Source organism: Calidris pugnax, unplaced genomic scaffold, assembly GCF_001431845.1.
Source record: "Calidris pugnax isolate Ruff unplaced genomic scaffold, ASM143184v1 scaffold79, whole genome shotgun sequence".
NCBI classification, from domain to species: domain Eukaryota; kingdom Metazoa; phylum Chordata; class Aves; order Charadriiformes; family Scolopacidae; genus Calidris; species Calidris pugnax.
The window spans coordinates 383,231-396,433 of NW_015090817.1; positions in this window are offsets into that span (position 1 = coordinate 383,231).

Here is a 13,203-nt window from a genome sequence, read left to right on the forward strand (position 1 = left end):
TTCCGAGTATCTCCAGCACATGAGAGACCTCCTGGGGACTTCCACGCTGAAAGACTGCGTGGCTTTCTTTACCATACACATCCCCATGAGCAAAACCCAGAGCATCCAGCTTATTCCTTTGACGCAGCAGAGCTGCTTTTCCTCGTTTCCCAACCTCGGGGAGATCAGAGAGACACATTTCTAGGCTGAGCAAAAACTTTATGTCAAGTACTTCTGCTTCAAGTTGAGCCCATATAACTTCAGAGGCTGCTGGCACCACTAGAAGTGACAACATTAGCATTAGGACTTATGGAAATGTTGAGTTTAAGTGCCAGCTTTCTCCCCGCGTATATTTTTTTCCTCCCTACAAGATATACAGCATGTGTTTCATAGATATCTCAACATATTTTATGCTTAATGTTGAAAAAAAAAAAATGTATTCAGGTATTTTTAGCATTGCGTTGCTGCCTTTCCTTCTTGGGGGAGGGATAACATACAAGATTTAACAACCGATACGGAAGAGACCCAGAGACAGCAGTAATTCTTGGGGTTCAGCTGACATTTGTGAACCTCTTGAGCTCAGCTGCTCGCGTGGTTTATGAGATGTGCAGAACCACTTGAGGGAATTAATAACCCCCTACCTGTCTGGAATGAGAAATGGCCTTTCTTCAATCTAAATATAACATCTGCCCATCTCTCCTTTCTGCCCCTTCCAGCCATTTTTCCTTCCGTGTGATTGGGGGGCTGGATGAAAGATTATTATTTTTTTGCCAATTTTAATCAGGAGAAGCGAAATCATGGAGTACTTGAAAATTAATCCTAATAAGAGCCCATAATTAGATTGTTGAGTTCTATTTTAGAATGAAATTCAAAATTATTGCCTGACACGGGATGGATATAAAGTGCCCAACTCTGTGTAGAGACCTAGTTGGAATGTCCACAGAAATCAGTATATCTTTTAAAAATGAATGTAGAATCTGACCATCTCCTTCAGAATGGCAGCCACTTAGGACACTAATTAATCCTTCCAGCTTTGTTTGAAGAGTTTCAAGCAGTGGTGGACCTGCAGCTGGACCACTGCTGGGAGAAGACTGCTAGAAAGTTGGCATTTGGATCCATTCCAAAGATGTACATCAAGCCTGTCACCTGGGACCTCACAGATTGTTCTTTTAAGGAGCTAAAGCAGCCAGTTTAGCTGCATCTGCAAGGTTTTTAGTAAGAAATGCCTCCATCAGGTCATAAATCCACATGAGCATCCCAAAACATAGAAACAAGCCTATCTTAGATCTGTCCAGGCACATTCTAGATGATTAAGGAACCAGAAATCACAAACAGCTATTTCAGACCAATGGTAGTGTCATCCCAGTAATAAAATCCGTCACTGAGGTCCCTCCTCACTTAGACACAAATTTCAAGTATCTCAGAGAAGCAAATTGGTGAAGTACTCACCATCACCATATGCACGCCCTCCTAGTAGGGATGGGAAGCAAGGTGTAAGGTAAAGAGGAGTGACCCAAGGACCAGAGATCCTTGACATTTAGCATGAAGAAGCCATTTCATGTCTCCCTGGGAGGTCAGCACCATCATTCCCATCTATGGGAGGAGATATGTGATGAGTGGAAGTAACTTCCATAAGGGATTCCTGAAGGGAAGTTGGTGGGGGTTAAGCACTGGCAGAAGACTCTTTATCAAGGAATGTAGTGGTGGAATGAGGGCTAATGGTTTTAAACTGAAAGAGGGGAGATTTACATTAGATACTAGAAAGAAATTCTTTACTGTGAGAGTGGCGAGACACTGGCCCAGGTTGCCCAGAGAAGCTGTGGCTGCCCCATCCCTGGAGGGGTTCAAGGGCAGGTTGGAGGGGGCTTGGAGCAACCTGGGCTGGTGGGAGGTGTCCCTGTCCATGGCATGGGGTTGGAACTGGATGATCTTTAAGGTACTTTCCAACTCTAACCATTCTATGATTCCAAGACAGTCCACGTGTCCCTTTCTCTATCCCTGGTGGGGATACAGAATATACAATACCTCTGCCTGCAACAGAGGATCCATCTACACAAGGACAGTCCTGTTTAACAGCAAAGGGACAGATTGAGTAAACGCAACTGGACTTATCTTCACTCTTCCAAGGCAGTGCACCAGCAGGTTTTACCATATGGTTAGAGGATGGAATAGTTTGGATAAGGAGAGGTCATGCCCAGTAGAGTGGATCATGCAACAGACTCATGTCCTGTTAAGAAGAGACGGCGACATAGTCCAAATTCTAAACAGGCATGCTCAGGTGCTAAGGTATTCTGGACATTTCTAGTCACAACATTCATCATAAGACCCAATTCAAGGCAGCAAGAGCCACGAACGCTTCTCCCAGCTCCTGATCTATTTTTCTTTTGCAATTGGTCGCTAAAGCTGCTGCTCGGCTCTAGGCACCGAAACCAATGAATCAAATATAATGAGCCTGACGTGTCACCTCGCAAAACACTGGGAAGCTTTAGCAAAACCACCCTTGGTTCCGTGCCATTGCCTCCCTCCGACTCAGGGTTGGAGTTTTATTGTTTTGTTGCTATAGACTTCACAGATGAATAGCCACATTGCTTCCAATAAATGCCTTTCTTCATACCTCTCTCATCTCCACGGCGGTTCCTGACGCGGGAGATACTCCAAGGGTATGTTAAGAGCTAGCAGAGGCCAGGAGTTTGGGGAACAGGATTAGCTCAGTGTGTTTGCTGTACGCGTGGGTGCGAGTACACAACTCTTTACATCTATTCAATATGAACAAAAGTTAATATATTATTAGTAATATTATTAGCAATAAGCCTTGGCTCTCATGGGGAATCTGTCACCTTCTCTGAATGCATTAGATGTCACACACTGGAAGTATTTCATGCCTCTGCTCTAAGCCAGGTGGAAATCTGAATTATTCCCCCCCACCCCCTTTCAGCTTTAGCTTAATTAGAACTTCTAATTAAAATAAAAACCAAATGGTGCAAATTATTCTCAGGCTGTCACACCCTCTTTGGAAGTAAAGAGTCTCATTTATTTCCATTTCCCTCCGAGCCTGAAAGTAGTATCATTTTCACCAGAGAAATATGTTCTAAGTTTCCTGTATTTGAAATAAATGTATTATCCACCAGTCTACTCTGACATAACCATATTTACACTAATAAGCAAATAATGTTGGCCTTAAATGTCAAAGATATACACTAACAACATCCCCCAGTGCGGCGTGAACCCAACATTATTTTCTCTGTGCTGATGGGAAAGTTGGTTTAGTCACCATCCCAGGACTTGGAGAGCGGTGCCCCCCTCTCCTCTCCCATCTACATCCTCTAGTATCTTCATTTAAATGCATATTGCTCCTCCAAATGCAAACATTCAACACCTCAAAGTCCATATTTTGCTTATATACCCATTCATATTTTGTTTAGTCTGTAAATGGTGTAAAGAACTGGTATAAGCATGTCCTTCCATATCTTCTCCCCCCCTAGGTCCTCCAGCTTTCCTGTGTACTGGCATTTTCCTTTGAGCTAAGTACCACATTTGATATTTCCTCATTCCACTTTGGAACTAAAGGGCAGGAACTCAGCCAGACTCTGCACTTATTTATTTTTTTTCCCCCAAAGGAAAATAAATCAATTTTTTACCACCTCCTGATCTCCCCGGGTATATCGTTTCCTGGGTTTCATTAGTAACTGCGTGGCCAGAAAGACTGTGGATGGAGACTGGAAATATTAAATGGACATGGCCACTCTGCTGCTCTGCTCCACCCACTGCACTCTAGAAGTAGTTTTCCAGATGTACACTTCTAAAAATCTTTCTTGGAAGAGTTTTGGTAGAGTGTAAGAGTTACACACCAGAGTTGACCCAGAAGTGGTTTCTCTGTGGAGCTGAACTCCCTCCAAGTACATGTTCTGCTGTGAGACATAGGAAGAAATACACAGAAGAACTGCACCACAACCAAGAAAATCATTACCTTCATTATCAGTGGATTAAAGCACCTAGCTAATAATAGAAGCAATTATAAGTATGGTGCTTTCTGCAAGTTTGCTAAAGAGCTCTTTATTCCTGTTCGCGTGGAGGACCGTACGTCAGTCACATTCAATTTGCTACCAATTTCAGAAGAAAAGAAGAGTTAGTTTGGTTATATTTAACTAATTAAGATTTATTCAAGAAGCTAAATCTCAGCATATGGCACATGTTACTCAGCATTTAGCGTGCATAATCATTGTGTTCTTCTGCAGCTCCTTACAGCATCCCGGAAAAGGGAAAGTAAATAGAAAAGTATCAACAGCTTTTTTGCATGTGAATAGCTGTGGTTTCATTCCTTAATTAGCAGCAATGAGAGCAAACAGCTGAATATCCAGAATATAGTCACACTTAAGGCTGTCAATGTCTTACTCCTAAGCTTTTCTACACTCAAGCAACCCACTCTGGACCAGTAACTTGTTGAGTTCCCCCCAGGGCAGGTCTCCAGCTGGAAGAGGAGGGTGCCCCAACTGCCAGGGTGAAATAACTCCTCTCTTTGGGCTGTTCAATCATGGCAGAACGAGTAGCTCCAGCTGGAGGACCCCTGTTGGAATATCAGCCTTTTATCACCACACACAGACATAGCTTGTATGGAAGGGTTTCCATTTTCAAGGTATTTTATCCAGGGTCATTTTCACAATGCCCTTTTTATCTAAGTTGATACATTCCTCCCCAAAGCGTTGTTTGTTTTTTATCTATAGTCATCTTCTAACCACAACCAAGAACCTCCTACAAAATAGCCATTTACAGTCCAAATGTATTCTGTTGGACAATATACAGATTCCACACCATATGAAGGGATGCTACGCCAGGAAGACATAGATAGAAAGTGGCTTTTTAGTTCACTGTCTGCCTTACTGCACACAAGAAAGATGCACACTAATATTTTCATCAATTATGGAGCTTAAAAATCAATTTGTTCGTTGGTCCAGGTCCTTTAACATAAGGGCTGCACTACCACGTGTGCAAGAGAGAGGTAAAAGGAAAGGAAAGAGAAAAGTAGGTCTGGTTTTAGAGCCTGGAGAACACAATGAGAAGAGCAAGGAACTGGAACATGAAGTTATGGTCTGAATTGTGTGAGGGAGCCCGAGGGCAAAGTCAAAGCCTGAATATGCTGGTGCAGCTTCTTGCAATGTTGTTTATGTACAGATCATTTTTTTTTTTTTTCCAAACATGAAATGCCTCTCCCTAGTTTTGATTGCCTTTTGATGAAGGAAGGCCATCTGATAGCAGCCACTGGGTAAAACAGATTTTTCAAACCACAGTATAAGAGGGAAAGGAGTTTTTAGCAACCAGTGAAAGCAAAACAAAGATATAACGCACCCTCCTCACCTCACACCTAATGTATGGTCAGGAAACACAATTAATTTCACACCAAGTGTCTCTAAGGCAGAGAATTTCCACTGGGAGAAGTCAGCAGCAGGGAACATCCCTGCAGGAAAGCCATGCCCCACAGCTGGGACACAAACAGCTCCACAAGCCACATGGATCCAAACCCATCCAGCACAGGGTTGGGAGTCACAGCAAGAGTTTCTCCAGCTGAGTGTTTTCCTTCTGATGTTCTAACAGACCTAAATTAATGCTTTTCTTACATCCTGGTGTCCTTTATACCAGCTCAAAATCTGCATCTCAGGCTATTAAGTGAAATTTGGGGTTGGATTTATTTTTGTTTGGGTTTCAGAAAGCGTAAATTGTTGAAAATGCAACCATATATGAGTATTACCTCCACTTACCCCATCAAAACATTCCCATTGGAAACAAGCCTCCTGTGCATCAGTTTGACCTGAAGTTATATATCCTTTATCTACAGAACCCACCTTCTGCACATCCAAATGCAGTCCCCAACATATATTGATGGCGCACGCAGCTGATGCTACCTCCAAAAAGTAATAGCTGTACAGAGTATTGGAAGTATTTCCATCTAATAGTCTGATTACGCACCCACCCCACAGTGATTCAGCCCCTTTTATCCCAGATTCCTCCAATTCAACATTAATCCTTTGTCATTATTGATGGTACTTTGATAATTGATTAGCCTAGCCCCACTTTCTCCGACCATCGCACCAGTAAACTATTTTCCTTTGTTTTTCTGCTTGGTTAGCCACGAGTTCCTTGCAGAGGTAGCCTCATTTCTGGTCACTTTCCAGGCTTTTATTATTTTTTAATGATGAGCCATAATATTTCTTTGCACAGGCTGAACTGGAGGAGAGAGCCAACTCCCGTGGATAGCCAATGAATCCCAAAATGACACCTGAGCTGCTCCCTCCGTGCCGCAGGACCGCGTTACGCACACCCAGCAACACCATCTGCACTCATCAGCTCCTCCAAGAAGCCTCACAAATGCTGATGTTGAACCCAAAACGGAGCATATTTCATCCAATCGAATGGTGCAAAAAAAGAAAGAAAAGAAAAAAAACCTGCACAACACCATCTGTATTTGAACATAATGTTTACAGCTAAAAGGTTCTGAAATAACAGACGTTTGGTAGTTTGAGAAAACTAATTGATATATTATGCAGATTAGGTTCTCAATTGTTACACTAAACCCAGGCAATGCTATATGCTGTATTTATTTTTAAACACACTCTATTTTCAGTAGGTTTTTTCATCTCCTAATCTAGTATTGGATAAAGAAACACAAGGAGTTTCAAGCACTTACCCAAAGAACTGGAACAGTGAATTCAGAGCCTGAATTCCCTATACTACAGGGCTCCCTTCTCCACAACCTTGTTCAGATAGAGGGCCCTTTGAGGCACACATTATATTCATTGCTGGAATTTGGTTCATGGTCAAAAAAAACACCAAAAAAGTTTTTTAAAAAAAATAATCAAGAGGCATTCAGAAGAATATCCAGTGCACCACGCAGATCCAATGTTTGGAAGCTATAGATTGTAATAGGAAGAGCCATAGACACCACTTCTCAAGAACTCAGACAGCAGAACCCATCTGAGTGGATACAATTCCTCTGGGGCAAACAGCTTATTATTCCATTTCACCACTTTTTAAATTTTTTTTTAATCTGAATTACTTGGAAGAAGCTAATCTAAAGCAAAGAAGCACAAATGCAAAGGGAAGAAAAAGGACTCAACCTGCAAAATAAAAACATCAGCTCCTTTCAGACTGCAAAAAACACCCTCAGAGTTCAACCTGGAGCCAAATAATACGCCAATTGCCTTACACAGATATTCATTATGAGTTCAAATACGCCACACAGAAGACAGAAAGCCAAGTTGTGCACGGAATCAGCTGCAATCCACAAAGGATTTCTTTCAGAAATTGATTCAGTATATTTTAACCACTATAATAATTGTATGAGTCCTGCCTCCTGAGCGTGTGTCCTTCGCTTGGCCTCAACCAGTCACATCTTCTAGCCCAAAGTTACCTACATCCTCAAGCTCCACCGCATCCTTCAACTGCTTCTCCATTGAGGATGATGGAAGCTTAGATCCTTAACTGCCACATATGTAGATGTATACATTTAGGTGTCTTCATAGAATGGTCTGGGTTGGAAGGGACCTTTCAGATCATCGAGTCCAACCATCAACCCAGCACTACCAAAGCCACATCCCTCAGCACCACAATCTATGACCTAAAATCAGCTCTGAATTATTACTCCCTTTTATCCTTGGATATGTAATGACAGCAGCAAGAAATACTGGTGAGATGTAACCTTTACAACACGTTACACCAAGCAAATGAATACAAACAAGGGTTCACAGGAACTCCATGTCTATAATTTCAGATTTAAGAAGTCATTCCTCCTTACCTCCTCCACTCGTGTAGCTGCGCAGACAAGGAGAGGAGTCCTCTGGGTAAGCGAGAGGAGAAATCTCCAGTTTCCAGGTAAAGCCAGCAGCCTGGATAAAAGGAATATCAGCATAATTACTTATGAGATTAGAGAACAATCCCACCAACTCCCCACATTGTACCTTGGCAGTGCTTGAATATTATTCATTTTTCTATAACACATTTACCCATCCAAGAACGGAAAACAAACAACAAACTGTAGCATCGTTAGCACTCTGATAATTAGGTGTCCTACACACCTACAGTTAAACAAATCCTCCATCTGCACAGAAAATATGTTTCCTTTTCTATCTACGATGAACTGTTAATGCTGGAAGGATTCTGAATGCATCCTTCAGGGTGCTCTGTTATTAACTTTAGCGCTGTTGACCCTACCTGGACTTCCCCAGACTAGCAAAGGGAGATTGCTGGGAAAATTCCCAGCCCTAAACTTGGAAATGCACTTACATGGAAGAAAAGCCCGGTTGTGGGAATGTTCAGGCTGGCCAAAAGCCACAGCAGATGCTGCTGGTAAAGACTACACCATCTACCATCCCTCCTGCTGCAGCCCACCCCAGCACTACCATGACTGGGGAGCATTAAAGCCACCTTCCCCTCTTGCTTGCCTTTTATTTCCTGAATTTAAGAAGTCCTGAATTTCATCAAAGACAATATGGGGTTTCAAAGCAAGGAAGCATGATGACTAATGAGGCCATTCCACCTCTCTTAGTCATTCATTTTAATAATCAATGTCCTTATCGCTAACACATGGAAACAATTAACAGCTTTGTTCATTTGTTGTCGTTATGTGCTGGAAGCAGAATTCACTGCTTGCCAAAACCAGAAAAAGATGTTACTGATTCCACTGGGTGCCAAATCATGAGTCACTTGCAAGGATAAATGATTGTAGAGAATAAAACACTTCTACAGCCACCTCGCTGGCATCATAACACGTTGGAGATAAGTATGGAGTGTCTCAGGAGATTCCCCGTCCTATGGCTTTGGGCCCTGATGCTCAGAATTTGCAAACTTTGATTGTTCTTGAAAAAAAAAAAAAAAACCAACCCACTTGTAGCATGTGCAGGGTGTGATAACCTGACAGCTCAAAAGTCAGGTTGCTCAGGAGCATGAGGATTCAGCTGATGCCAATGATTATTCACGTCAAACTCGAATACACCAGACGGCATAACTGGCAATCAATCCATTTTAGGGATAATACATTTATTTCACGAGCAGATATAACACCATAAATCATATATAGCACCCTGTCCACTTGAGTAAACACACCGGCTTTCGTGCACTTAAAATTCTTGAGCCCAACCTCGCAGTAAAGTTGTGCTGGGCAGGTCTTTTTTTTTTTTTTTTTTAATGGAACAATATTTTAAAGTGATTTGTTTCTTAGTTACAGGATGCAGATAAGGATAATGCTGTAAATATTGTAACGTGTAGAGGGCAGTAACTCAGGCAGATTCAGCCATCTATATAAACAAGACGTACTTTATCACCGCCTTTGCGGAGAATTTTGCGCCCAGATGCCGGAGCATATTTCCAGGTTTGTTTTGTGGGAGTTAATGGATGGAGTTGGCTTCCCCCCCGTGAGATTTATTTAGGAAAGAATCAGGTATTTGACCTGCGTTTGGACAATTCTTCAGAAGTACCGCAGACGCCTTCAGAACTGCCAGAGTATTCATATTTTACGTGCATTGATGGTCCAAATATAACATCATGGTTCACATCTTTACCTGCTGGGAACTAGTTTATCATCCTGCTGACACTCTGGCTTCTGCACCGTGCAGCTGAGTAAATCATTTGTAAAAAAGGAGTTCTTTTAAGGATAAAGGTTGGGGGTTTTTTTTATCTGTTTGCACACTGTATGCAAGGATGTGGCAATTTTCTCTCGAGTACTTGCCGTGGAGGATTATCCACAGGCACGATTTGATGGAAAATTGAGTTGGAAATAATTTACCTGCAGCCTTTCTGCAAATAGCTTCGGTGGGGTTGAGACTCATCCCTCACACTAAGGATTCCTCAGGTCGTAATATCTGTTTGCGTGTGGTTCCTTCAAAAAATGGTCAAAGCTGCTCCGGTTGGACACCGCAGGTCACAGCGCGTTGGTCTGTTCTCTCGCTCCACGAGGATAAAACCTGAATCGAGTGGCTCCAAAAATGGAGTTGGGAAACTATTGGGGAAAAAAAGATATGGAGACTCTAAGTTGATGAAAGAGAAATCATGAATTTGGGTTATAAAGGAGAGAAAGTTGGGCTCAGAGTAAAGCAAAAATGACAATAACTTCACTGGAAAAATACACTGTTCGCTATTTATCTAGGATTTTTTTTTAATGAATGTGGCAAGAACAATGATTTTCTTTAACTATGGTTACAAAAATAACTTGTCCGAAAACTAATAGACCCCAATATTTTCAACATACTTACCACTATATTTTAAATATCCCCCCTGTGATAAACGATTCCAGATACCATTCCAGATCTGAATCCCAGATATCCTGTCAGGATCTAGCTTCTTTCTTCCCTTACTCAGCCAATGCCCTAAATATTTTACTTCTTGTTCTACAAACTGTAGTTTTGATCAGGACACCTTCAATCCCTTTTCCCCTAGAAAATGTAACAATTTAATGGTGGCTTTTCGGGTTCTCTCTTCAGTTTCTCTTGCCACTAATAAATCGTCTACATACTGTAATAATTTTATCTCCTTGGATAATGTGAAATCCTGTAAGATTTTCACTAAAGTTTGCCCAAATAAATTCGATGGAGGATGGGTGTATTAGGAGGGGACATACATGGTTCCAAAGTTCCTTTTTCTAAAACTCTGTCAACTACAAGTTTTAATCCTTTTTGACCCCCCATGGGGGATAGGGTATTGCTTGATTCTAATTGGGCGATGTGGATCTATTATTTGAAGGCTTATGGGGTCCATTTTTATCTTTCCAGTTTCCCCTTCTTTATACCACACCGAGGGGTTAATAGCTTCTTCATCCTCCTGGGTTAAAGTATATCATTTAATCTGCAATTTGGCCCCCTGACTCTGAATGCTCAAGTTTCATTTCAAAATTAAGTCCCTTCCTAATAAATTGTATTCCGCTTCAGGGAGCAAAAGTAAATCATTAAGACAAATTTTCTTTTCTTTTAAGATAGGGACTTTAAAAGGCTCTCCTTTTGCCCCTACTACTGACATATAACTCTTCCCTTCTTCTATTCCTTGTGGAAGTTTTTGAATGGTTGATTTTTCGGCTCCTCTATCTACTAAAAATAAAACTTCCTCTTTATGGGGACCAATTAATAATTTTATCACGGGCTCTGTTGATGTTGAAGTCCCCAGAAGATAGAGCCCCTGACACCCCTATTCTTCTTGGAACATTTTCTCATCTTGTTCTCGCTTACGGCAGTTCCTCTGAACATGTCCCCTCTCGCAGTAAATAAGATCCCCAAAATGGATTGTATTTCTTCCCAGGTATAAGTATTGGGGCCTAGGAATTGGTCTAGTTTTTTCAGCTACTCCAAGGGGATCATCTAATAGGGTCCCCATTTCATTTCATAGTCTTCAAAACATCCAAAAACAGGCCCAAAAAAAATGTGGTTTTAAAGGTTCCTTCGGCCATTCAATCCTACAATATTGAACCAATTTTAATGTACTTTTTCCTTTTCTGGGGCCCCTTCCATTCCAATTCCTAATCATTATTTCTGTCTGGTAATTTGCTCCCTTTGTCTGACCCATCTAGGAATTTTACTGTGGCAATTCCTACAGCCCTCGGTTACCGGTAAGAGTGTCTCACAGGGGGTTTAGGGCCTATTACAGAATCTTAGTGGTTGGAAGGAACCTCCGAGATCATCAAGTCCAACCACAAAAAAAAAAACCAAAAAAACAAAAAAAAACCACAAAAAACCCAAACCAAAACAAAACAAAAAACCAAAACAAAAACAAGGAAAAAACAACAAAAACAAAAACAAAACAACAAAACAAAAACAAAAACAAAAAAAAACCAACAAAAACCAACACAAACACCACAAAAACAACAAACCCAAAACCACCACCCACCAACTAAACCCCACACCCACAACCCCACACACTACACCCCACCACAAACCAACAATCTCGGGCACTAGAGCATGCCCTGAAGTGCCACGTCTACACGGTTCTTAAATCCCTCCAGGGATGGTGACTCCACCACCTCCCTGGGCAGGCTGTTCCAGTGCCTAACCCCTCTCTCAGTGAAGTAATTCTTCCTAACATCCAATCTAAACCTCCCCTGCCCCAACTTCAGACCATTTCCTCTGCTCCTGTCATTATTCCTTTGGGAGAAGAGGCCAACCCCCCCGCCTCTCTACATTCTCCTTTCAGGTAGTTGTAGAGGGCAATGAGGTCTCCCCTCAGCCTCCTCTTCTCCAAACTAAACATGCCCAGTTCCCTCAGTCTCTCCTCATAGGACTCGTTCTCCAGACCCCTCACCAGCTTGGTGGCTCTCCTCTGGACACACTCCAGCACTTCAATGTCTTTCCTGTGGTGAGGGGCCCAAAACTGAACACAGTACTCGAGGTGAGGCCTCACCAAAGCTGAGTACAGAGGCACGATGACTTCCCTACTCCTGCTGGCCACACTATTCCTGATACAGGCCAGGATGCCATTGACCTTCTTGGCCACCTGGGCACACTGCTGCCTCACGTTCAGCCAGATGTCCACCAACACCCCCCAGGGCCTTTTCTGCTGGGCAGCTTTCCAGCCACTCTTCCCCAAGCCTGTAGCGTTGCCCGGGGTTGTTGTGACCAAAATGCAGGACCTGGCACTTGGCCTTATTAAACCTCATCCCATTGGCCCTGGCCCAATGATCCAACCTGTCCAGATCCCTCTGTAGGGCCTTCCAATCCTCGAGCAGATCAACACTCCCACCTAGTTTGGTGTCACCCGCAAACTTGCTGAGGGTGCACTCAATCCCCTCATCCAGATCATCAATAAAGTGAGATTAAGTGAGATCCATCCTAACTCTTAAAAGTTAAACTCTTAAATAGTTATTTATCTTAACTCTTAAGAAGTTATTCAGCATGTTATTCCATCATTCCGCAGTACACAAGACTCTCTTGCTTTTAAAACAGTAATATTGCCACTTACAACTTGAAAATACTATTTTTTTATAGTAGCCAGTGCGCCAAAACTGCAAAGAAACACCCATTTTTTATTTTATCTCCCCAGCAAAACTGACCCATTAACGGCACGCCACTGTACAGCCTTCCGACCCTCAAGCACCCACCCACGAATCCTACAGGAATCATTTCGGTCCTTCATCAGCCAAGTCCCTCGCGGGAGATCCGAACCGCGGTTAGAATCACAGAATCCCAGAATCGTAGTGGTTGGAAGGGACCTCTGAGATCATCAAGTCCAACCACAAAAAAAAAAAAAAAAAAAAAC